The following is a 24,225-nucleotide window of genomic DNA, read 5'->3' on the forward strand; positions in this document are numbered from 1 at the left end:
CAGAAGCTTTGCACTTTCAGTCTGGTGATAAAACATCAGTCTGTATATAATTCCATTTTGTCATTTGCTCGTGGAGTACTTCTTTCCTACACGAAAATTCACTTCTGGGGAAAAGAGCACCATTGAAGAGAAATTCTCCCTGGCAAATTAATAGATAAGGTCTTCCATGCTAACTCAAAAGCAAGCAAAAGGTAAAAATTGAATCTGTTTATCACAGTTCAGTCATTCTTCTAAACTGGGAAAGTAATATAGTATGGAATTTATAGGATAGATTCTCTTACAGAAAGTGCTTTTAAACTTTAAGAAATCCATAACTAATATTGGGAATGGTTATAAATGACAGTCTTCTCTTTCAGATTATGTTGCATTTATTACATTCTACCAGGACTTTATGGAGATTCTCAAAGAATTAAAGTTATATTTATGATAAAAACATGGAGCTGCTTCTAAATAGCATTTTCATCATATTAACTGTTGCCTAGATAACAGGCATATCTCCTCGAGCACCTCTATTCTGGTTTAGCACTACAGCTTGCAAATTAATACAGTCATTATAAGACAGCAAAGCTATATCACTTACCATTTCATTATTGTTCAACTCAAAATCCATATTTTTTCAGTTTTCCCTAGGGTTACAAACTGGATAGGGAAATGTTATCATCTTGCAAAATAATCTTTCAAGACTCACTCTCTTTGGTGTTGGGAGAAGCAGTTAATCATATTACAGTAATTTTCATATTAATAGGTCCTGTGTAAAGACAGAGTTAATGCTCTCCTTCTACATTCAAGCCTCCAACAGTTTTTTATATATACATATATTTATATATGTGTGTACGTATATATATATATTAATCTGCTTGGAACTAGATTAGCACAAAAGATATCACGTCCTACTCAGTATATGAATCAGGGTCAAATCAACAGCATACCCTTAAATTTTTAATCAAAATGGCAATCTGTCATCCCTAAGAGAGTTAGGTAATGTTTAAATGAATAACATGAATACATACCATGTTTTAATGGAAAATACAGGGGAGAACTTACTGCAGCACAGGGAAGTACTCCATAGAGTATTTTGCAGATAATTTACTCCTTACATGAGAAGCTGTGGTCCCACAACATGCGTATCCACTCTCAAATGAAAATAATCCTCAGGCCTGAATTCTATTTTTGGAGGAATTAATGCACCCTTCACTTCTGAGATCTTTTCACATATGGTAATTTTCTGAAAGTTTCTCATATAATGTTGTGCATCTAATAATGTAATGTTATTTAACTCAAAAGCTTTGACTTTGTGTGTGGTCATTTTGTGGTACTTTTCTTTTGCGCAATTCATTAACCTGATTAGGGTGGTCTGTTCAAAAGAACTTGAGCCTGAAGCTGGCCAAGGGGTCAGGTGTTTGCCTAATTTTCTGCAGCCTGAATGTGAAAGAAAGTTGGGTCAAGTCTGCAGAGGTGCATGGGAGGTCTAGCTCTTCTCTGCCCCAGCTCAGTGGAAGCTGCTCCACGTGGGAGCCCTAGTGCTGCCCAGGCATTGTGGCTAACAAGCCCTACGGAGAATGGGACTGAGATCTGGAGCATGATGCTGACTTAATGTAGTTATCTGGCTCCTGGACCTGGTCAGCCTAGCCCATGAAAGAGTCCGCTGCTCTCCTTTTGCTAAGCTCCATTACTGTAATGATGCCATCTCTCTTGAAGTCCTTCATAATTTTCCTCACTGTCATTCCCAGGGGGTCTGATTAAAATTGGTGGAAAGCTTCCTTAGATTTTACTGGCTTTGGTACTTGGTCTGTGCTCCTTAATTTGCCTTTCTTGTCTGTTTTTAACTCTGCTTTCTGTTCAGACTCACTTCTGCCACGTTCTTTGCATCCCTCATCTTCCCCCACTTTTATATACTTTTATTCCTATTCCTGACCTGCTCGACAACTGTTAAATTACTTAGGCAGTGAGTAAAATGCAGATTAAAGAAGTGCTTTCAGCTCTGAGCTAAAATGTGTTGACAGGACTCACAAGAGGCCTAGAGGAGACATGGAAAAGTGGCATCATTTGGGGAGAAAAAAAAGCTAGAAAAATTCTTCTAATCGGATCTGAGGGCTCACCATGGTTTTGTGGCAGCACTCCTGGCTGCCTTAATGAGGTTACAAGTCCACTAATAGTGTGTAGAAACAGTTTTAATTGGTGATAATTTTAACACTTGTTTAATGAAAGTTAAAGGCAGCTGGTTCTATCCACACTATAGTGGCGTAAATCAAAAGTAATGTTATTCAAACTTATGTTCTTCTTGATTAGCAGCACTTTAAAAGAAATCAGACTCTAACGCACTCCTGAATTTCAGATATTATACTGTATTTCCATTTATAACCTGACATAAGTCCCACACAGCATATGGTATTAATCTGGTGTAAACACCATGTTATGATGATACCCGAACACATACAGCTGACACAAAAATGTCTTCAAGTACAATATTTCCAAAAGCAATTATGTCTGTATGGTTGGTAGTTAACTTGCTGTGTGAATTTTTATTTCTTATTCATATGTACATGAATGCACACAGGATGAAGCTTTATGTATAAAAAAAGACCTATTTTCACTGTTTGCAAAAATTAAAGAAAACAAAACAGGATGGTCTAACTTCTTTGGCCTGTCAGGCTTTCATAAGGAAATCTCACCTTCATGTGAACACAGTATTTGTTCAGTGTTGGAATTTCCTTTGTTTGTGTTAGAGGGTGGATGTGTAGATATATGCAAGAAATAGTGACACAAAGTGAAACTGATGGCATTTTTGTAAGAGAAAATGATCTCCAAGATAAGTATTTAAGGAAATTTTGAAATTCCCAGTGAAGGTAATACTCCTCCTCATGTGTACGTGCCCCAGGCATCAACCTCTGCTGGTAACCAGGCATTTTTCAATAATGTTCCCTGATGAGAGGGGTAGGAGAGCAGCACCCCTTGTCCAGGTAGGTGCATGTGTGAAATCCTTAAAAAAATTGCCTAATTTTGGAGTTGAGCCAATCATTTTGTTAAAAGGAGATAAATAAAAGCGTGTCTTTTGGAAAGTAAATGTTTACTGGCAGTAGTATTTTTGCTTGAACACTTGCCAGTAGGGCCAGATTCACAGCTGGTGTAAACTTTCTAGTGCCACTGAGCTAACTCCAGTTTGAGATGGAAAATTCATTTATTAGGTTGAAGTGCAGCTTTTTTGCAGATTGTTTGTAGCTCCACCTGCTACCCACACTCTCAGTTTTTTAGCTTTTCTTACTCTCTTTTCTTCCTGAGGATGCTTTCTTAAATATGTTCCTAAGACAAACAAAATAAGACAACCTCAGTATCACATTGCCATAATGAAAAGGAACTGCTCAACAATTCAGCTCTGCACTCATTAGAATCAGTATAAATCAGCAATGACTTTATTTTAATTACTCCATACTTGTGCTACAGTGAATAACAGTAGACTAGGCTGTTGATAGGTTTGTAAAGTGAGTGTTGCCATCTCATCACTACCACCCAATACAATAACTTACTTTTAAAAAGGAGATGGCTAAACGAATTCCAATGGGGCAAGTATAAATCTGGAATGACTCCACTGAAAATTTGCACCAGTGTGACAAAGAATTGAATTTATTCCATTTTGTTGAATTCCTTTTAATGGTTTCTGCATGTTCAAGCATCCACCAGAGATTAGATGGAAACCAGCTTGCCGTTATCTGCGATACAAGCAGGACACCAGAGGTGAAAGGGTAACACATTATCACACTGTGCCACCTGGCCCATCCAACACAATTTGTGCAACCATAATTGTATTGATTACTTCTTGTGCTCATGACTAATGACCTCTAGCTGCAACCTTGCATTTTCTAAATCTTTTATATTCTGATTTAATAATAAGATTTGATTAAAAATTGCCATTAGCCAATGCCAATGATTAGTCAGCAGGACTAAATGCCGCCAAGTTCCAATGAGTTTCATTATTCTGGAATTAAAAAGGACAGAGAACTTCTCTGGGTTAATAATACAATGATTTTGTCTCAATCAGAAATGAAAGAAAACAACTCTAATGTATAAATGTAGCATTACTAATAGCCACATTTTACAGAGGAGTGTTTGAAGAATTAAAGGGACTTTGTCACAGATGGTGGGGACAGTTTGATTTTACTTTTTATATTTGATTGGAAAGCCAGTGTCAGATGGTGTGTGAGGGGGCATTTTCCTAAAGAAAGCCATTCCCTTTGATGAAACACAAATACGGGTTTATTCAGTTTCTCCATGTGCATCCCTGCCACAACAAAAAATGTGAAGTGTATGTATGCAAAAATGAATTGTGATGGCTTTAGAAAATGACAAGGGGATTTGTCCAGGCTATTTAGCTGCTGAGAATATATAAACCTATGTGTTTATTTATTTATTTTCAAAACAATGGCTTGATATTTAAAGAAAAGCACATATTTTCATACCTTCCACAGAAAATAAAAAAGTATGTTTTGTCCTTTCAGGGAGGTAAAATATTTAGGAACATGCTAATTTTTAGACATGTAGCTAAATCCTGCTGAAGTGTGTTTGATTAAGTATAGACTTAAGCGGACACCTAAGAGCTCTGCTGAATCTCAGCTGAGGCCCTGGTGTTTCTGAAGATGGGGTGCATGAGCAGAGATGTTCTGTGGGGGGAACATCTGCTGTGGGATGTGCTGTTCCTTCAGATTCCATTGAAGCTACCTGAAGGACTGTCTGACATTGAAGTCAATGAGAGCTGAGAGCACGCAGTACCTTTCAGGTTCAGACCTCTAAATAATAAAAGACCCTGGAGGCACAGTAAAAGCATTTCACCCCACCTGTCTGGGGGGGAGGCAGAGGGGGGAAAGGAGCAAGAAAACAAAACCTGTCCCAGACCTGAGTCCTTTAAGATTTTTAGGGTGCTTGAATAAATAAATAAATACATACCTCTTTTAATTACTATGTACACAAAGTCTTGTATTGGGTTGGCATGGTAAGGTTTTGATAGCAGGGCAGCTACAGGTATGGCTTCTGTGAGAAGCTGTTAGAAGCTTGCCCCATGTCCAATACAGCCAATGCCAGATGGCTCCAAGATGGACCTGCCACTGGACAAAGCTGAATCAGTGACTGTGGTAGTGCGTCTGGAATAACTTTTAAGAAGGGGGAAAAAATGCAGTGAGGCAGCTGTGCCCCTGCAGCCCATTGAGGTCCACGGTGGAGCAGATCTCCACCTGCAGCCCATGGAGGACTCCACACCAGAGCAGGAGGATGCACAAAGGAGTCTGTGACCTGGGGGAAGCCCGCAGTGGAGCTGGCTCCTGGCAGGAGCTGTGGCCCCATGGAGAGAGGAGCCTGCACTGGAGCAGGTTTGCTGCAGGACTTGTGACCCCGTGGGGGATCCACCCTGGAGCAGTCTGTTCCTGAAGGACTTCACCCATGGAAGGAACCCACCCTGGAGCGGTCTGTTCCTGAAGGACTGCACTGCATGGAAGGAACCCACCCTGGAGCAGTCTGTTCCTGAAGGACTTCACCCATGGAAGGAACCCACCCTGGAGCAGTCTGTTCCTGAAGGACTGCACCCCATGGAAGGAACCCTCCCTGGAGCAGTCTGTTCCTGAAGGACTGCACTGCATGGAACGAACCCACCCTGGAGCAGTCTGTTCCTGAAGGACTGCACTCATGGAAGGAACCCACCCTGGAGCAGTCTGTTCCTGAAGGACTGCACTGCATGGAAGGAACCCACCCTGGAGCAGTCTGTTCCTGAAGGACTGCACTCATAGAAGGAACCCACCCTGGAGCAGTCTGTTCCTGAAAGGCTGCACCCTGTGGAAGGGACCCACAATGGAGCAGTCTGTTCCTGGCCACATGGAAGGGACCCACCCTGAAGCAGTCTGTTCCTGAAGGACTGCACCCGTGGAAGGGACCCACGCTGGAGCAGTCTGTTCCCGAAGGACTGCTTTCCACACTGAAACAAGGGAAGAGGTGAGGAGTCTTCCCCCTAGGAGCAAGAAGATGCAAAGACAATGTGTGCTGAACTGACCACAACCCCCATTGCCCAACTCCCTGCACTGCTTGGGGGCGGAGGAGGTAGAGAACTCAGGACTAAAGTTAAGCCCAGGAAGAAGGGAAAGGTAGAGGGAAGGTATTTTAAGATTCAGTTTTATTTCTCATTATCCTACTCTGATTTCATTGGTAATAAATGAAAGTAATTTCCTGAAGTTGACTCTGTTTTGCCTGTGATGGTAACTGGTGAGTGATCTTTCCCTGTCCTTATCTTGACGCACGAGCCTTTTGTTATATTTTCTCTCCCTTGTCCATCTAAAGAGAGGAGTGACAGAGCAGCTCTGGTGGGCAGCTGGTGTCCAGCCAGGGTCAACCAACCCACCACAAATCTGTTGACACCTTCAGGAAAATAATCTTTAAACAGACTTTGTTAATAAAGTTTGCTTTTGGCAACTGTTGCTTTCTCTGCTTATTGTAAGTGCCTTTAAAATGTTTCCATTAATTAAGGCTGCTTTTATGGGCTACATCCATTTAGTAAAATTACAGAAAGAAGTGCTGCCGACACATCTGCCATTGACTTCTGTTTGCCTGGGCATTTTATACCCCTGTGAATATCACAGTGGGGAGGGAAAGCCTGTGGAAGAGAATGATCGAAAGAGGTGAGTTCTGTCCAGCAAAACATGGAGAGGTCAGGAGAGACTTTGCTGATTACATACTCATGTTTTCCAGGATTGCACAGGGAGAGTGGAAAGTTGGTTGAACTCTAGTTACAACAGAATAGCCCCCTTAAAAAATAATAACTGAAACGCTCAGAGAATAGGGATGCATAAAATGTGAGTTTGAAGATAATGAGATTGTGTTTTCGGGGAGCAGGCAAGAGGGAGGTTGGTCTGAGCATCTCAGCATTAACTTACGGAGGTTTTTATACAGTCTCAGCTGAAAGCATTACTAGCCAGATTATAATTATAATTACCTTGGCTTCATCTCAGTGTTTATCTGCCATGACACCCACCCAGCCACCTGCCTGCTATTAATTCATTCAACACTAACTTCATCTTTCTTCCTTTTATCTTGTTTTTTTTCCTGTTATCCTTTAAAAAACGTGTCCATTATTAGAAACAAACTAACACAATATTTGTTTGTCCGTGACATCATGTGTTCCTTTGTTTAAAACGAAAAAGAAAAGAAACAATCCAGAATTATTTCTATAATAAAAATAACCTGTTTTATTTTATAGTGAAAACTGGAAAGATCTGGCATTTGACTTTAAAACTCTGAGCAGCTGATAATCTTCTTTAAATGACATCTTTTTTTTTTTTTTTTTTCATCCCAAACACTGCCAGATATTCAAATAAGAGGAAATTCATGACAAGGGGGCAATAAGCATGATACACAGTGGCTTATAAGACTCAGCTGAGGGTGCAGTTCTGTACTGAGTCCTAGATATTTGTTGCTGTTTGCTGCTCTAGGGGTGCTGAAGTTTGTGGTTTGCCTTGACAGAACACTGAATGTTCAACTATCCTGTAAAATGATATTAAAAAACCTGGCAAAACAGGCAAGACTTGAAATAACAGCCATTCCCACAATGCTCAAAGCCTTGGAAAGACTTAACTCTGCATTCTGCTTTGCTATTTATAGGACAGAAAGCACTTATTCCCAGTATGCCTGAGACCATGAACTGGTGCTGTTGTGTGGATGTCCTTTTGGATGTTCAGTGAGTGGTAGATTGAAGAACAAACTGTAATGTGTCAGAGGGAGCTAATTATAATAATGGCCCTGGGTCAGGTAAATGCTTCAGTATTTATCTGACCCAGCCACTGTTTATTATATTCCCTGTGTCAACACATTTTTACAGAGTGAAAATTAGCAACTAATTAATTTAATTTCAGGATTTAATGCCTGTGTAAAGGAAAATAAGCAAGGTTTATATTGAATGGTGATGTTTCTAGAAGGCAGCATTATAAACATGGAAGTGAAGGATCTTTAAAAGCAGCTTTGAGTTGAATGGTATAAAGGTCTGATCCTTCAACCATTCATCAAACCTCAGTTCATCAAACTGCACTTAAGTATCTGGTCAAGTCTTGTTCAAATCAAAAGCATGTGTTTAAATGTCTTCTGCACAGGGGTCTTAAACCCTGCTCAAGCAACATTTCTGACTTTGTCAAGCCTGCTTGCTTGGGGAAATGCATCAGGGTGAAGGTCTAATTGCCTGTATTCCTCTCTACTGTTGATGCTCCTTTTTTCAATGACATTTCTGCTCTCTGTCAGTTAAAGTTTGGAAATGTCAGAATGTAAGACATGTTATGCAGACCTCTGTACAGATTTTGGGGGCACAGTTCAAGCAAGCAAATGAATGAAGGGGAACTTCTGAGGGAGTATTCTCATTGCTTTCAGGTCCCGAAAGTACGCAAGCTGCTGTTTATTGTTGGCTCTTGACCTGTTTCAGCTAATGCAGTCTTCTTTTAGTATAACTCACAAAAACACAGCGTATGAATATACATTCTCCTCGTGTATATGGGGACAATAATTCTTTGCACTTTTGTGATCTCCTTAATCTGAAGACTTTAAATACTTGGGACTTTGGGACCTACTGGGGCTGGAGGTTTCCCCATCTTTACTACTTTCTACCTTTTTTTCTTATATTGCCTTCCCCAACTCTCCTCCTCTCTACCCTTCTATTTTTAAAGAAGGCAATCAGTACTGGAGAAGCTAAAGCACATTTTTCCCAGGTCTTGGATGATTTCTTTGCTTTCACTTAAAGCTCTGCTGTTAGATGAAACCACCTTTTCCCCTGAATGCCAGGAGAGAACCCTATTGTGCCCCCGCTGTCTCCACACTCTGAATGTGTGAGGGTCCAGGGCTCCAAAGCATGCTGCAGGCTGCAGCAGCTGCTGAACAGTTTCCTATAGTTTAAGTGACTAGCCCCAGCAGATACAAGAAACCTGTGGCAGAGCTTAGGAAACAACCCAGAAGTATTAGGTGCTCCTCCTCAGACTTAAAGGGCTTTCCCTCCCAATGCACAGCCATTGATTGCTGGATTTTCTGGTCCATTGGTCCAGGAATCTCTACTTTTAGATTTAATTTTTCTAATGATAAATTCAGGAATTATTTTAATAATATTTATCAGAACACAGATGTCAGTCTAAAACTTTTCACCAACACTGCTGATTTGACCCATTGTGGCTAGCCTGGCTTTGTCTTCCAAGTCATCTTTTGTGTCAAATAGCAATTGCTGCAAGGGACATATGTACAGGTACAGCTTTCACCAAGATATCAACAGCTCTGGGGCTAGAGACTAAGAGGGCAATGTGTAGGTCTTAAGATCTTCCTCATCACATTGAAAAAGGTCACAGAAGTCATCAGATTGACTGCAGAACATTCCCTCAGAGCAATGTACCTTTCGTACTATAGAGCTGCTACTAGTTTTGAAGCCGTGGTCCATGTGGAACACAAATCTTTCTAGCATGTATATCACTGCAATAGAAATACCCTCAGGGGGCAGTAAGAGGCTTCCTGTTCAGTGCAGTGTTTCAACAAAGTATTCTAAATTAGGGTAATGTAAACCAGGCAAGCAAAGCTATTGCTGGATTTTGTTCCTTCTTTCCAAAAGCAAGTCAAGGGCAAACCAAGGCATGGAGATCCTTGACTGTAGTCCATGAATGTATGATTCCTTATAAGGAGGTAGTAAGAAAAAGAACAATGTACTGGAGGTCTGTGGATTCTTTAGCATCATAGAATGGTTTGATTTGGGAGGGACCTTAAAGATTATCTAGTTCCAACCCTGCTGCTACCGGCAGGGAAATCTCCCACTAGACCATCTTACTCAAAGCCCCGTCCAACTGGGCCTTGAACACTGCCAGGGATGGAGCACTCACCACTCTTCTGAGTGAATTCCAATGCCTCACCACCCTCACAGTAAAGAACTTCTTCCTTTTATCTAGTCTGAATCTACCTTCTTTCAGCTTAAAGCCATTCCCCCTTGTCCTATCAGTACTTGCTCTTGTAAAAAGTCTCTCTCCAACTCTCCTGAGGGCACCTTTTAGGTACCAGAAGACTGATCTAAGGTCTATCCAGAGTCTTCTCCAGCCTGAACAAGCCCAATTCTCTCAGTCTGTCTCTCTAGGAGAGGTGCTCCAGCCCTCTGATCATCTCTGTGGTCCTCCTCTGGACTCGCTCAAGCAAGTCCATGTCCCTCTTGTGTTGGGGGCACCAGAGCTGAAAGCAGCACTTCAGGTGGTGTTTCATGAGAGCAGAGGGGCAGAAGCACCTGCTTTGACCTGCTGGTCAACTGCTGGTTGATGCAGCCCAGCATACAGTTTTGTTTTTTTTTCTGGGCTGCAAGTGCACACTGCTGGCTCATGTTGATCTCATCAACCAACACCCCCATGTCCTTCTCCTCAGGGCTGCTCTCAATTCATTCTCTGCACAGCCTGTAGTTGTGCTTGGGATTGCCCCCCCCCCAGGTGCAGGACCTTGCACTTGGCCTTGTTGAACTTCATGAGGTTTGAACAGGCCCACCTCTCAAGCCTGTTGAAGTGCCTCTGGATGACCCTATAATGACATTGCATACTAATAATGAGTGACCATCAAGAATTGCTGTTAGTACAATCATCGTTCTCTTGATTACTGAGTGGACACGATGAAGATTCAATAAGGCTGAGTTTTGTTACTAGTCTTGTCTGACAAACATTATGTGAATACTCAGAGGTGTGAATAAACCCAACACGGAAGAAAAAAACTCACAAACCAAGTGATCTATAGTACCTGAAACATTTTCACTGGTTTTCAGATAAAATACTACAAATTTTCTTTACAGAATTTAAAATTAATTTAACTTTATTTGATATCTATTTACACAGAAAACAGAAAAAAACATTACCTCTTCTGACTTCTGTGGCTTTTCCATGGGCTCAAGTCTTACCATGTGCAGGTCACATTATCGGCCAATGTTTCATTAACAATGAATCATTTTTATTTCCATTTTACTTTGTTTCTTGTTTGTATCATGAGCTTCTGGAAAGTGTGGACTTTCTCATGTCATAGTTTTGGAAGATAGACCAGATTTGCAGTCTAGTATGCCTGATTAGAACAGAAACAAATAACAGCAAATGATTGCTAGTCATTGTTTTAGGCCATGGGAAATGTATAGGAAAAAAAAAAAAAAGTCATGCTAAACTGACATGTTAAAGCACCGGAGATGGACCCAGACCAAGTTATCAAAATCAGGATAAGCCAAGACTGTTGCTGGTTACTTCTTAATTAACTAAATGAAGCATACACATCCAATAAAGATCTAACTTTTGCAAGGGAAATAAGCTAGGACTTTTATGGATGCCAATAAAAGGAATGTTGTCTGGAAGATATTCATTAGCTGAGTGGAAGAAGTCTGTAGAGGCTATGGTCCAGAAAGCTGGTGGATTTAATGACACGGGCAAGAAGGATTGTGTAAGAAAGTGAGTGGAGCCAGTAAAAGAAAAGAAATAGCACTTCTTCAGTGTGAATATGTTTCATTAAAGTAGCAGAAAATTGCATGGACTTTTGTACCTTGGTTTACATTAGCCAAGGTCCAACTGATGCTAGAGGGTCTACCCATTCATTTGCAGAACAATAAGACTGGTTTACCGTTCCTCACAAGCTGAAGGGTAGCTAAGTAAAATGTAGTTGGATGCCTACTGTGCATGGGGGAAAGTGAAGAAAAGCGTTTGTAAAACAGCAAATTCACCAACAGATGTGGTATGCTTAGTGTTTGAGGTACATCTAGATACAAGGATCCCACAATAAATATGCATGTAAAAGGCATATAGGTGCTGGAATAGTACTGAAAATAATGAGGATTAATTATCTAATTGATTTAATGATTTATTTTTTTTTTAAGGCTCCTTCATCTCTTGTAGCTTCTCCTGTAAATGGACAATGCCTGACAGAATCTGGGGACTATTAAACTAACGATACGCTCTGCATTGGGTAATGGCTTGTATGATTTTTCCAGCTGAACCATGAAGACTTGTGGAACAGTTAAATGGATGTTAAAAAATTTCCTCAGTTCTTACCTGGGAAGTTTTGCTAGGCTGTCAAACAAACCTTTAAAATCCTGCATTGTTCTTCTGACGCCAGTGTGATGGCTAGCTCAGTTTCAACTTCACATTGAACAAACAGGAATATTATGCATCTGAGAAAGAAGAGAAAATGGTAACACCTACTTCAGCACTGCAAAACTGGGTTGGCTATTTGTCTTCTGCAACTCCATAGCTGTTCTACTACCTGTAATAAGAGTGCTAAAATGAATACTTGTTTTAATCTGGGTAGATAGACCTTGATGACAATTGTATAATATTCTGAAAAACTAGAGAGAATGTTTTAGTCACTATAGCAGGGCAGATTTAGCATCTGCTACTGAAATTGTACTGTACACATGAGTAACTGCTCTTTTGGTGTGACTCATTTGCTAACTCTTCAGCTCTGATGACCCTAATACTTACAGTCTCAGAGTCTTTCTGGGGTCCGTCATTTTTACACTGGCACATAGAAAACTTCTTGAATAAATCTTGACTGTAGGCATAAGGGATGCTCTGCAGACTGTCTACACCTGATGTCCAGTTTGCCTGCTGTGGCTGATATTTCCTGCAGAGTGAACTGAGAGACAGGACACAACAGCAGTAAGTAATGAAGCCTCACTGAATCCTTTAAAGGTAGATGCTGTGGCATTTTGAAGTTATTCTGATACAAGCTACATGAATATGATCATATTCCTCCCATTGCCCTTCTCCTCCCGCCACCAGTTTAAGTGGAAATACACCAGTTTCAGAAATGTGGCATTGGGGCTGCTGTATTTGAAAGTCTTTTTGGAAAAGACCCTGCAAATATAACTAATTATATTTTGCCATAAAGAACTAAAATCATAGAAACCTCTTATTCAGTTTTCTTCAGTCAATTCTCCAGCTCAGTGGTTTAAGAACAAAAGGTTATCCTTCCTCTCTCCTCAGCCTCTGAGGAATGCATATTCACTTTTAGTTAATAGCTGAAGCACCAGTGCAAATGCAATAGACGTGTCCCTGCATCTATTAGGATATAAATATCTGTCCTTTTCTCCCTCCTAGGGGTTCGCTCTATTTTGAAAGAGGCAATGGTAAATTTAACGTCCAAGGTGTCATGAGTGGAAAACTAAAGGCAGGTGCAGAAAAATCTTACAGTCCTCCTTTCAATAAAGGTTAATTTCCTGATAGAAAGTGGAACTGAAAGAATTGCAACTCTGCCATTGAAACAGAAGCCTCACTCAAAGCAGGACATGGCTCACTGACATGTGCTGACTACATAAACAACTCTATTTCTTCTTGCTTCAGCCTCTTCTTTTCATCTTAGCTGGAGGTAAAAAAAGTAATCATAAAATACTTGCAGAAAGTTAGAAGAGCTTCCAAATCCATGTGCATACCTTGGCCAGATAAATGGAGTATCACTGTAGCCCAAATTGTGCTTGTGTGAAAGATTGCACTGAAGGCAATAGGGTGAGGGTTCCACTGGAATTTCTTCTGCACCCTGAGCCCACTTTGCCTTCTTGGAAAGGTGAGACATTTTGAAAGATGATGTTATTTTTTTTTGCAAGAAAAACAAAAAACAAAACAAAACAAAACAAAACAAAACAAAACACCCTTAAAAGCTGTGCTCCGTAGTACAACTCTTGAATACCAGTGGATTCTCTTGCTTCTCTCAGTGACAGAGAAGTTCTTGTCCTCTGAATGTAAAACAACACTCCTAGTAACCCTGATGGTCCGGACACCATTACATGAGGTAGCTATGTAAAGAAATGTATATCTCTCTTACTAGGGCAACAGACTTCAGAAAAGACAATTGGGCAAATCAGATCAGTAGTGTCTCAGGCTATGGATCTCTTTGCCCGCTGCAACTTTGCATCACAATCCAGGATGCATCCAGAATATTTGGGTTGTGAAGTAATTTCACTGTAGTACAGAGAGGACCTCCCCTCAGAGACTGAAGAGCTGTTGATATTAACCACTTTATTCTGAGGCAAAGGGCTCTGCAAGCTCCTCAGGGCTGTCCTGCCAACTTTTTTTTTCCCTATGCATCTCTACAAAGCCCGGACTGTCTCCTCAGCTGCCTGTGCTGACATCAGAAACTTTGTGGTGGTGTCTGTCACCAACATTCTTTATTACAGACCATCACCATGTTGCTCTCTAATGGTTTGCAATTAGTTTGAACAAGATATCAGTGCTCTTCAGATGATGTAGCCATCAACTATTTTCACACATTATCCCTCAAAACCAGAAAAATTATGATTTAGTTATCAACACACATTTAAAAGTAACTGGGACTAAAATATCCTCCTTAGTACCTTTGGGGATACATCTGCAGCTTGACCTCACCATGTACTTTTCTATATTGAGCTAGTTTTGATGTTTTAATAGGCACAATATTACAACTTCACACTGTGACATAATATTTTGCCTTCAAATACATACACATAGGCAACACAAGGGACTGTTTGTTATCTTCCATGTCTAAGAACAAGTGCAATGCAAGATAAAAATGGAAGCAAAAAGCTTATGTAGCAAAACATGTTTTCTTCCTCCTGCTTTTTTCCTGATGAGGTTACAGGAAAAATACACAAGTTGTTTGTTTGTTAGGTTTGCAAGCTGCCAATATGTACAGTAGAGAAAAAATAAATAAATCAAACTTCTGACAGGTGCAGAAAGAGAGAGCTCCAAGGCAAACCCTGACTCCCCAGGGTAATTTGAAAATTTTCCTCTTGCCAGACCCAAAATAAAATTCAGTCTCTATGTCCCAAGAATATAAACAGCTCTGTTGACTTGCCACTTATCAGGGCTTGTCGTGGAGTTTTTAGGAGGTTCATGTATCTGAAATTCAGGGATTTTTAACCATAGATACTGGACTGAAATTATAGTTGTGGAAGAAAGAGAAAATACTGTATTTCCGAAAGCAAAGCTTTTAAACTTATGGCAGATGATTGACATGCGCTCTTCCAGTGATGCCTGCAGAAGCATTCTTCAGCAAGTATGTCTCATTTCTTGTTTCATCCACTGTCCTTTTGGTTGGTGCTGTTTCCTATCTTCCAGTCCCTTTACAACTATTATTTCCTTTCAAATCATTGCCACTAAAAAATTCAGTCCAGACAATGCTCTCTAAATATGTGTAAGATATGACAAAGGCTGCGCTGTGTGAATGTGTGGGGAAGGTGGTAGAGTGATGAAGATGAGATGAGTCTGATACTTAGCTGCATGGGAAATGGTCACAGCACTACTGTGGTATGTGTCTTAGTCACCTATTGCCTAGCTGTATTCATACAAAGCTGCTGAACCCAAGACACAAAAGAATGCTAGGTTTGGTGACAGCAAATTGCACAGCCCCATAATATGTCCCTTAGTGGTAGTTTGTGCTGAGAAGTAGGATCTCTGCTGCAGTTTGGTGGAGTCCATTCAGCTCCAGCCATCTGACTCTGGACATGCAGCATAGCTCAGAGACCTTCCTAAATGGCCACCCCGATCCCATTTGCCTCAACTGACTTCCTAGTAGGACCATAATTGTACACACTGTGTTTTAAAACTCAGTTTTGAGGAGGTAATCCTGGTTCTATGACAAAGTATCATAAATAAAATTGAAATCAGTCACATTTATGACTGGTTGTTAAAAAGCTGTAAGTGTTATGAATTTATGACACTGTGCTCATATTCAGCTGTTCACTGCTTCTGCTTCTAGGTCTTTTTGTCCTATGTGGGATAAAATTTATATTTGTGGGTGAGATCATTATAAATCTTTTATGTACCACAAGTGCAATTTTAAATGTTTGCAGGCATGGAGAACTGTGCCCATGAGATATCAACTATATTTCATGGGTTATTGCTTCATAGAACTGACAAAAAAAGAGCTTTGAGCTTTGGAACTAGTACACACTCACACACACTTCTTAAGTTTACATGTTTGACCTTTAAAAGCTGGTAGGCAGCATGAAATGTGTGACTTAGGAAATAAAATGCTACATGGTTCATATTTTACTTGGATGCCAGTTTGCCATGTTCATTTTCTTTCTTTAGCAAAAACACTTTCTTAGAAGACTTGCACATGCCCAAACCTCCAAGGCTTCTTGCTGATTCTGATTACAATTGGACAAGTTCCTTGGGAGTGAGTGTAGTTTACATACACCTCTGCATAAATCAGTGATGAAACATGGGCCAGCAGAGATGAATATGTGGCTCACACTTTATGCAAGCCTACTGATGAGTTCTGTAGCCTTCACACTGAGCTTTCCTATCACAGTTGTTAAACATGGTGTGTTCAAAGGCATGAAATACAGAGAAATGTAATAATAAAAAACGAATTTTTTTTCTTTTTTTTTTTTGTCTGGATGGAAAGATGGATGGAGTGGAAAGATGGTACTAGAACTGGGTGACCTGTTAATAGATGACATGCTGTGAACTAAGTTTTAAGTGTAGCATTAACTTAAAAGAGCACTTAGAAGAAATATGCTTTAATGGAAAGCATATTGTGTGGAGAGCTAGGAAGCCTGGAGTTTCCTAACTCTGTAGCTGGACCACCAGGACAAATAGTTTCAATTCTCTGCGACTTACATAGGCATGGATTTAACAGAGGAAGAAATGTAGGAGCTTTCTGTCCTTTCTCTATTTTCCCCTATGTCATGGTTTAACCCCAGCTGGGAACTAAGCACCAAGCTGGCACTCACTCATTCCCCCTCTCTGGTGGGATTGGGAAGAGAACTGGAAAAACGTAAAACCTGTGGGTGGAGATAAGAACAGTGCAACTTTTGAAACAAAGTAAAATATAGTACTGCTACCGATAAGGCAGGAGAAAGAGAGGAATAAAACACAAGGAAAAAGAACCTCAAGTGATGCGCAATACCACAATGCTCACCACCTGCTGACCAATGCCTGGCCAGTCCCTGAGCAGCAATAAGTGGCTCCCAGCCAACTCCCGCCAGTTTGCATACCAAGAATGTTATTCTATAGTATGCAATACCCCTTTGCCTACTTTGGGTCAGATGTTCTGTCTCTTCTCCCTCCTGGCTTCCTGTGCTCCTCCTCACTGGCAGAACATAGGAGCCTGAAAAGTTCTTGATCAGGGTGCTACTGAGCAACAACTAAAAACATTTGTGTGTTACCAGTTTACCAGCTAGTAAGATGACAATTAACTTTATCCCATCCGAAACCAGGGTGCCCAGATTGCCAATTAACCACTATGTTGGACATGGTTTTTTTTCTGCTTCCTGGCCCATCTCCCAGCCTGGGACAATTTACCTCTCGGCAAGCAGAGGTGCAGTGCGGAGAGCCATCCTCTGCTACACATCTCCACACACTGGGAAATGATATAGTGTTAGCATCTACAGGCTGCATCTATATTGGCTCCATCCTGTTATTTGCCTCATTTGCCCATTTTGGACAACAGGATCCTTGAGACTGTCCCTCACTGTGTGTTCCAGCTTTTGGTATCCAGTGTTAACATAAAAAGTAAAGATAATTTGCTAAGGTCCCTGTGTCCTCCATTCCGGTGTGATGTGTTGGGGGTGGGTGTCAATTAGTTCCCGTGATTGTTTCTTCATGTTTCACCTATGAATTTCTGTGTATTGGACTGGATATTTGGTACTTCCTCTGTTACTTTCCTTTGCTTAATCTCTTTATCTTTCATAATCTTTTTACCTTTTATGGTATGTGTTATATTAGAGTGATTAAGGAGTGCACATACCATTGTCTCTGTCCCCTGATTTGGGTAAATGAAATTTTGATGAAGAGATGTCAAGATGTCAGTGAGAATGTTGCCTCCATCGACATTAGCACAAATCTGCTTGTAAATGTTTTAATGCACATGCTTCCTTTGAACATTTTAACAGCACAACATTACTGAGTACTTAGAAAGCGCAAAGTAATTTCGTTCACTGTATCTATGTTAATAGGCACAGCCTTCTTTAATGCAACATTCATCCAACATCATAGTATGCATCAAGATATATTTGTATTGTTTATGATTGATATGGTCATCCTCTTATGATTCCTTTGGGCTAGATAGAAATAGAAATGTAGGGCAGGAGTCTCCATTACTGTGCAGCTGCTTTTTTCTGCACTGTCAGCATAAACTAAGGCAAAAGCTGGGGGATCTGGCTCAGCATAAATGTAATTCTGAATGATAAGCTGCTGTGAGGCACCTACATTTCTCTTAGTGTTGTTGAGATAACATCAAAAGGGTGCATGGCTGAAGGGAGAAGACAATGAAGCAATGCAAAGTCTCAATCATACTCATTCAGATTGTCTCTTGTTTGTGATTTGGCTTCAGTGTGTTACAGCTAAGCATTAACTGGAGCAGCTTTTGTGCAGTTGTGATATAATGGAAAACAAATGGCCCTTTCACAAAGCAGCACCAGGTTCAGTGGGCCTCAGATATAGCCAGCCAGCAGGTCAGGTTTAGATATTTTGGAGCCATAGGTCTCTATTCTAAAAAGCACGTAGGTATCTGAAAGCTCATACAAGCTCTCAATATTAATTTTCAATAGGGTTTATGACTTGCAGGCACACATTTCTGAAAAATGACAAAGTTTAAGCAATTCAACTATACCTTATTTCTGGAAGTGACACAGGAGACTAACTATCCCATTTTGGTGAAGCTTGAATTCTTATTTGCTTGCTTTTCAAAGTAGAGCTTATCTGTGGGACTTAAGACTGATAATGAGCTTCTGAAACTGTTGACCTCCAGACTGAATTCTGTTTGTATCTTTCTGTGACCTGTGCTGTCTGCAGATGTCCAGATCCCCGGATCTGGAATAGTTATATGTAGAAGGAATTTACATACTAGAACAATTTCTGGAGGAAAGCAGCAATGTTGCAATATTTAAGCAGAAGAAAACCATCTGACATTACTGGATGTACCTTACACTAACTTAAATGTATCTAAGGGAAGTGGATATTCCAAGAATTTTTCGTGCTCCGTGAGTCTGAATATTTTGCATTAATTAGTTTTGTCTCTTTAAAGTTCTTTTCCTCAGTAGAACATGAATCCTTAACTAAAAAGTAATTAGGCCTTTAATATGACTGTGAAGATTTAAACAAACACACAGACAACCATTGCTTTCCTTAATCAGAGTAACCCCATTTCTTTCTTTTTTTTTTTCTTTTTTCCACATATGTACATTGTCTTTTAATCCTTCTAACATTCTCCAAGACAAGCAAACTACTGCTTGTGTACCTGGGGGATTTTGCAAAGCAGAACAAGTTTGCTGCAGCTTTTTTTTTTCACTTCTTAAAAAAAAAGATTATCATGATCTGCTTAATCTGACAAGTGAAATCTTTGGTTATGTTACCTACACAATGCTGCTTTTTTTCTTGTTAAGGCAGAGAAAGAAATAAAATCAGAAATGTGTCTGCTAAACTTCCAAGTTAGCAATCTGTTGGAGGAAACTGTGATCCTGACAGGTGCAAACGCTGGACTCTTGGGCTTAGGGAGTCTCATGAGCCTTTCAAAGGTTTCTCACCTCAGTGATCCAAAATAAACTTCAGTGCTTAGGAAAAATCAAAACAAGAAAAATGTTTTATGTAGCACAATCTGGTACAGAAGCAAAGAACAGGAAGAGAGAAAGAGAGAGGAAAAAAACCCCAACAGGTTATTTCTGTACTTTGGTCGTTAATTGCAGTTCTGACTTGCCTATTAGAGTTGACCTTTCCCTGGATGTCTCCAGTGCTGGGTTTACCAATAGAAATTTTACTGGTTTAATACTAGCCATGTCACTAGTAGTTAAAATGGCAATTGCTTCTCTAATACATAATTGAACAATTTGCTTAATGAGCATCATGGACATTAACTCTTTACCATTGCCTTCTTTTACCTCAAGGACAGTTGCAGGTTTTGGTTCTTCAACAGCTTTCAAGGTTTTGTACCACTGTATGTCTCATTTATATTAATAAAAAAAAAAAGTCAGGAAAGAATATACTGTAAAATGTAGAGATACATCATTCACACTGTCGTATCAGCTAAGAAGAAGCCTGTCTGACTGGGAGGCAAATCGTTTTGTGCACATCTCCCATCTTCAGGTGCTAGGAAAAGCTCTGCTTTAGAGCTTTTAGTTAAGAGTGAACTAAAAAGGAAAGAAAAACCCTAACACAACACAGCTTCACTGTTCACCTTTAAAGTACAATCACTGGTCACCATCTTTGACCTAAAATAAATACCTTCAGCAGAATCCTCAGCCTCAGCCGTCAGGTTTCAGCTTCAGTACCACAAAGACATGAATATGAGCTTGTAGAGTCATTGTGTTTACAGAATTTTCTTTTCTTTTGGCTCATGCACCGTAAAAAAATAATAGAAATAGCCTGCTCCTCTGGAAGGGCTTCCGAGATATTAGTTCAGCCCTGAACACATCTAAAATTAATTGTGAGACATATATAATTCTCTGTGCCACATATGTATGTATATACACACACATAAATTGTTGTAGTATATCACATATATGTCACATACATGCATGACTATTTCAAGAGGCAAAAAAAAAACAACAATGGGACCAACATGCAAGACAGAAATAGAGCATCTTCTTGTCTTAAATAGAATAAATTATTGCTGAATGCCGATGTTAATGTTCACTCTGAACTGGGGCCTGCACAGCTGGGATTCTCTGTGCTGTTTGATCTGCCCTTTCAAGCTCTGATGAGCCCACTAAATTGCATTTAATGGTCACAGGGCTGAAGTACAAAAAAATGAGAGGGCTTGTTATAAAACAATAGAGACAACTTAGCTCACATGCACACCTGTTCTTTGTACTTCATGAAAGACTTTGTCCTGATAGGGAGGGAACATTTTATGAAGCTCTCCACTGGCGTTGTTTGCTTGAGGTACGGAAGTACAACTGCCGTTTTTGGGTTGTTTGATTTACAGTTGCTACAGTCATGGGTCATTTTGTATAGGAGGCTATATGACTCTGCTAGACACATCAGAATAGCATGTCAGACACCTGCACACCCCATTGGAAGAAAGAAAACTACTCTGAATAATTATTAGCCAGACATATCTGAGTTAAATTGACTGATTTCACCCATGCAGGCTACTGAAGGCTGACACAATTGCGGTAACTTTATGGAAACACCCTCCCCACTTTTCTTGTGCTACAAGATGGCACTCAATATCTATCCCATCTGAAGAATGGGAATTTTATATTGCTGCTCTTTTTGGTAGTTTCCTGGGATGTTAAATAAGGGAAGGTGTTATGATGTGCTGATTGCTTTAAATCTTAGCCTCAAATATGTACCTGAAAGGGGAGCGGTGAGGCTGATATTCCGTGAATCCCACACAAAGCACTGTGTCACATATATTGATTCCACTAGGACTGGAATTGTGGAAACTTGTCTGAAGGATGTTTTCTACCATAGCATGCTTGATATTACAGGTATGTGAGGAAAATTTGGAGATAGGCTAGTGAAGAAGGCTTTTTTTCTCAGATGGTAACAATAATTTTGGGGCACATAAGAAATACTGTCAGTCTCCATGGCTAGGAAATGTGTGACAGCACTGTATAAGGACTACCTCAGGAGAGCAGGTCTGTATTTACATATTTTAATCCTACAGTGGGTCATCATGATATTCCAATTTGACCTTTGTTGTGTTTCCCTCCTTTCCTGACTCTTCTTCCTGGATTTATCTGAATTAGTTCCTGTTTCAAATCCACGAGTTGTGGCTGAGTTGGGATATTAGATAAAAGCCTGTGGCTGGAAAAGCCTGAGGGGTGGCCATAATGAGATCTCTCCCAGCTCTTCTGAAACTGGAGTTTTCTAGCTACTCTTCAGGATTATTCACCTGGCTGCTGGAAGGGGACAAGGGTAGGATGGTTTCTATTGGGGTTGATTGGACTCGAGGAAACACAAGAAAAAAAGAAAAGTGCTATAGAAGCTTTCATTTCAGGTCCTTAAAACTCGCTCTGGAGTAAGCTCCAAGGTGCTTTGCTTCTTCAAGGAACAAGAACGTTAAGTGGTGAAGTGGGCAAGTGATAGGAAATGTGGTTAGGAAATAGCCAGCAAAGGTGAAATGAGAATATAAAATCATAGGGAAAGAGCAATTAGCTATTGTAAGGAGGTAATTAAATTAGATGATTCAGGGGAAAGCAATCTAGCTTGGATTCTTTTTCCTTTCTTTCTTCTCTTCTGTCCCCTCCCTTTTTTCCTTTTTTTTGCTTTTCCTTTCCCTTTTTTCCTTTCCCCCCCCTTTTTTTTCCTTTTTGCTTTCCTTTATCTGGACTAGTAAGAGGGAACAGCAAGAATACAGAGCAAAGACTGCCAGTAGCATGTAGCATTTTGCTGTCTCTGGTGGCCGGTTTTGTGTTAGGTTGAAGCTGGCAAGCTGAGAAAATTAGAAAGAGGAGGCTAATTTAAAAAAGATATACTCTCTTCCCTGTTATATTCTTGCTTGAATTCCAAATGTTTTCAGATCATGGACTTTTTGGCCCATTAAGTGTCTAACTTTCAAATCTGGACTGAGATCCAAATCACTGCTGAATTTATGCTTCACTAAAGGAAACAGATTAGATCCAGATCACTGATCACTCGTGTTTGCTACAGAGGAAGGCCAGGTGTGTTTACTTAATTCCTTAATTTATTAATCTTTACCTACTTCTTCCAAAGAATCTACTCTTAAAGGTGTTCAGATACCACAATTCTGAGAACAAGAGGATACTTTGGACTGAAGTTTTCTGAGTGATCGTCTACAATGTTAAGGCCAACATACCTGCGTAATAGCTGGTCCCAAGCTGCTGCAAGCAATAGAGTGTTCTCTATTGAAAATTTTCTGATAAATGTATAGAATTGTGTGAGAGAAATATTAAGTGTTGTCAATGGGCCACTGAGCCAAAGGCTTTGCAAAACAGAGTCTGACTTCTCCCCCCGACCCCGAAATATCTTTGATTCCACCTGCTGTTTCTGTTTTGATTCTTTTGTTTAGTGGCATAGTATGAAAATGGCCCCAGCAGGCTTTTGATGCCAAGAATGGTAGGTGACTTAACAGAGCTCTATTTTTTGACTTTAAGTATCTTGTCTCCTTATTTCCTATAATGAACACTCCAGGATGGAGTTTCCTCCAAATTAGAACAGCAAGTGTCTGCAGCGGCTGTTGCAGGGCTGGCTTGAGAACTTGCTTGTAGTGCTGAGCAGCAGTGCTTTGGGAGGTTGCCCTAGTAGAAAGGACTGGGAATTACAGAAGGCTGGGAGTCAGGAATCTCCATCTGCAGAGACCTGTGCCTTCTTCCTTGCAGGGCTCCCTGAGAACTTCCGGTGATGGTAGATAGCTCCATTATTCTGCTCTTACACTTTCTAATGGATGGGCTACTATTTCAATACACTAGTTTAACAACTGGAAAATTATTGGTATAATCGCATAATAATAGTTTAATAAACATCAGTACTTTTACTACAAATACGTGTAACTTCATGTGAACATTCTGTCAATAAAATTATGGTAGTTATGGGGAGCTCATTGTTAACAGTATCTGATTATAAATGATGCAATAGTACTACTGTGGTTAGAGACCAAGGTACTCTATGATATTTTTAAGAAAAGAGGAGGCATGATCTGCTTTTTGGGGAACAAGTTGGTCTTGGTATATCATTCACAACCCTGCACACATTTACTCTGTGACCTTCGCTAGTCAACAAGGTGAGGATTTTCAAACACAGATGAAGTGCTTATGCCCATGTTCTGCCATTTAATAAAAATGGCTTATTTTCAGATTATTTTTGTCTCCCCCACCTCCTAATTCCAGTCCAAATCATGATTACTTGCAACCAAGGTGAATTTGGCAGCTGGGACCATAATTACCCTTCGTCCTTCCCACTCAGTGCAATTGATGCCAGTGGACCTCTCTGGATTTACTGAGCAAAATTTCACTCTTGGCTGAGCTCTACAGGCTAATATTTTCAAAGTCATCTATAGGGAGTTAAAGTCCAGATCTAACTGAAAATCAGTAGGATGTTAGTGGTTTATTATCGTGGATTGCTTTGAAAAAAAAAGAGTCTAGATTTGCTGACTTTGATTGTTAAAATACTGGATTCTTTTTCCACCCAACAAGAAATCTTTATCAGGTATTACTCAGAGCCCAAAGCTGAAATTTGCACAGTGATGATGTTGTATTAATGATGACAGTATAACTATGATGTGATTTACTTCTAATCAAGAAAAGAAATGCAGTTTATTAGCCTTACTACAGAATCCTGTGTTATGCTA

This window comes from Neopsephotus bourkii, unplaced genomic scaffold (genome assembly GCF_033783945.1).
Source record: "Neopsephotus bourkii isolate Nb327-2 ecotype Australia unplaced genomic scaffold, CSIRO-AGI_Nbou_v1 NB_74, whole genome shotgun sequence".
Taxonomy (NCBI): Eukaryota; Metazoa; Chordata; class Aves; order Psittaciformes; family Psittacidae; genus Neopsephotus; species Neopsephotus bourkii.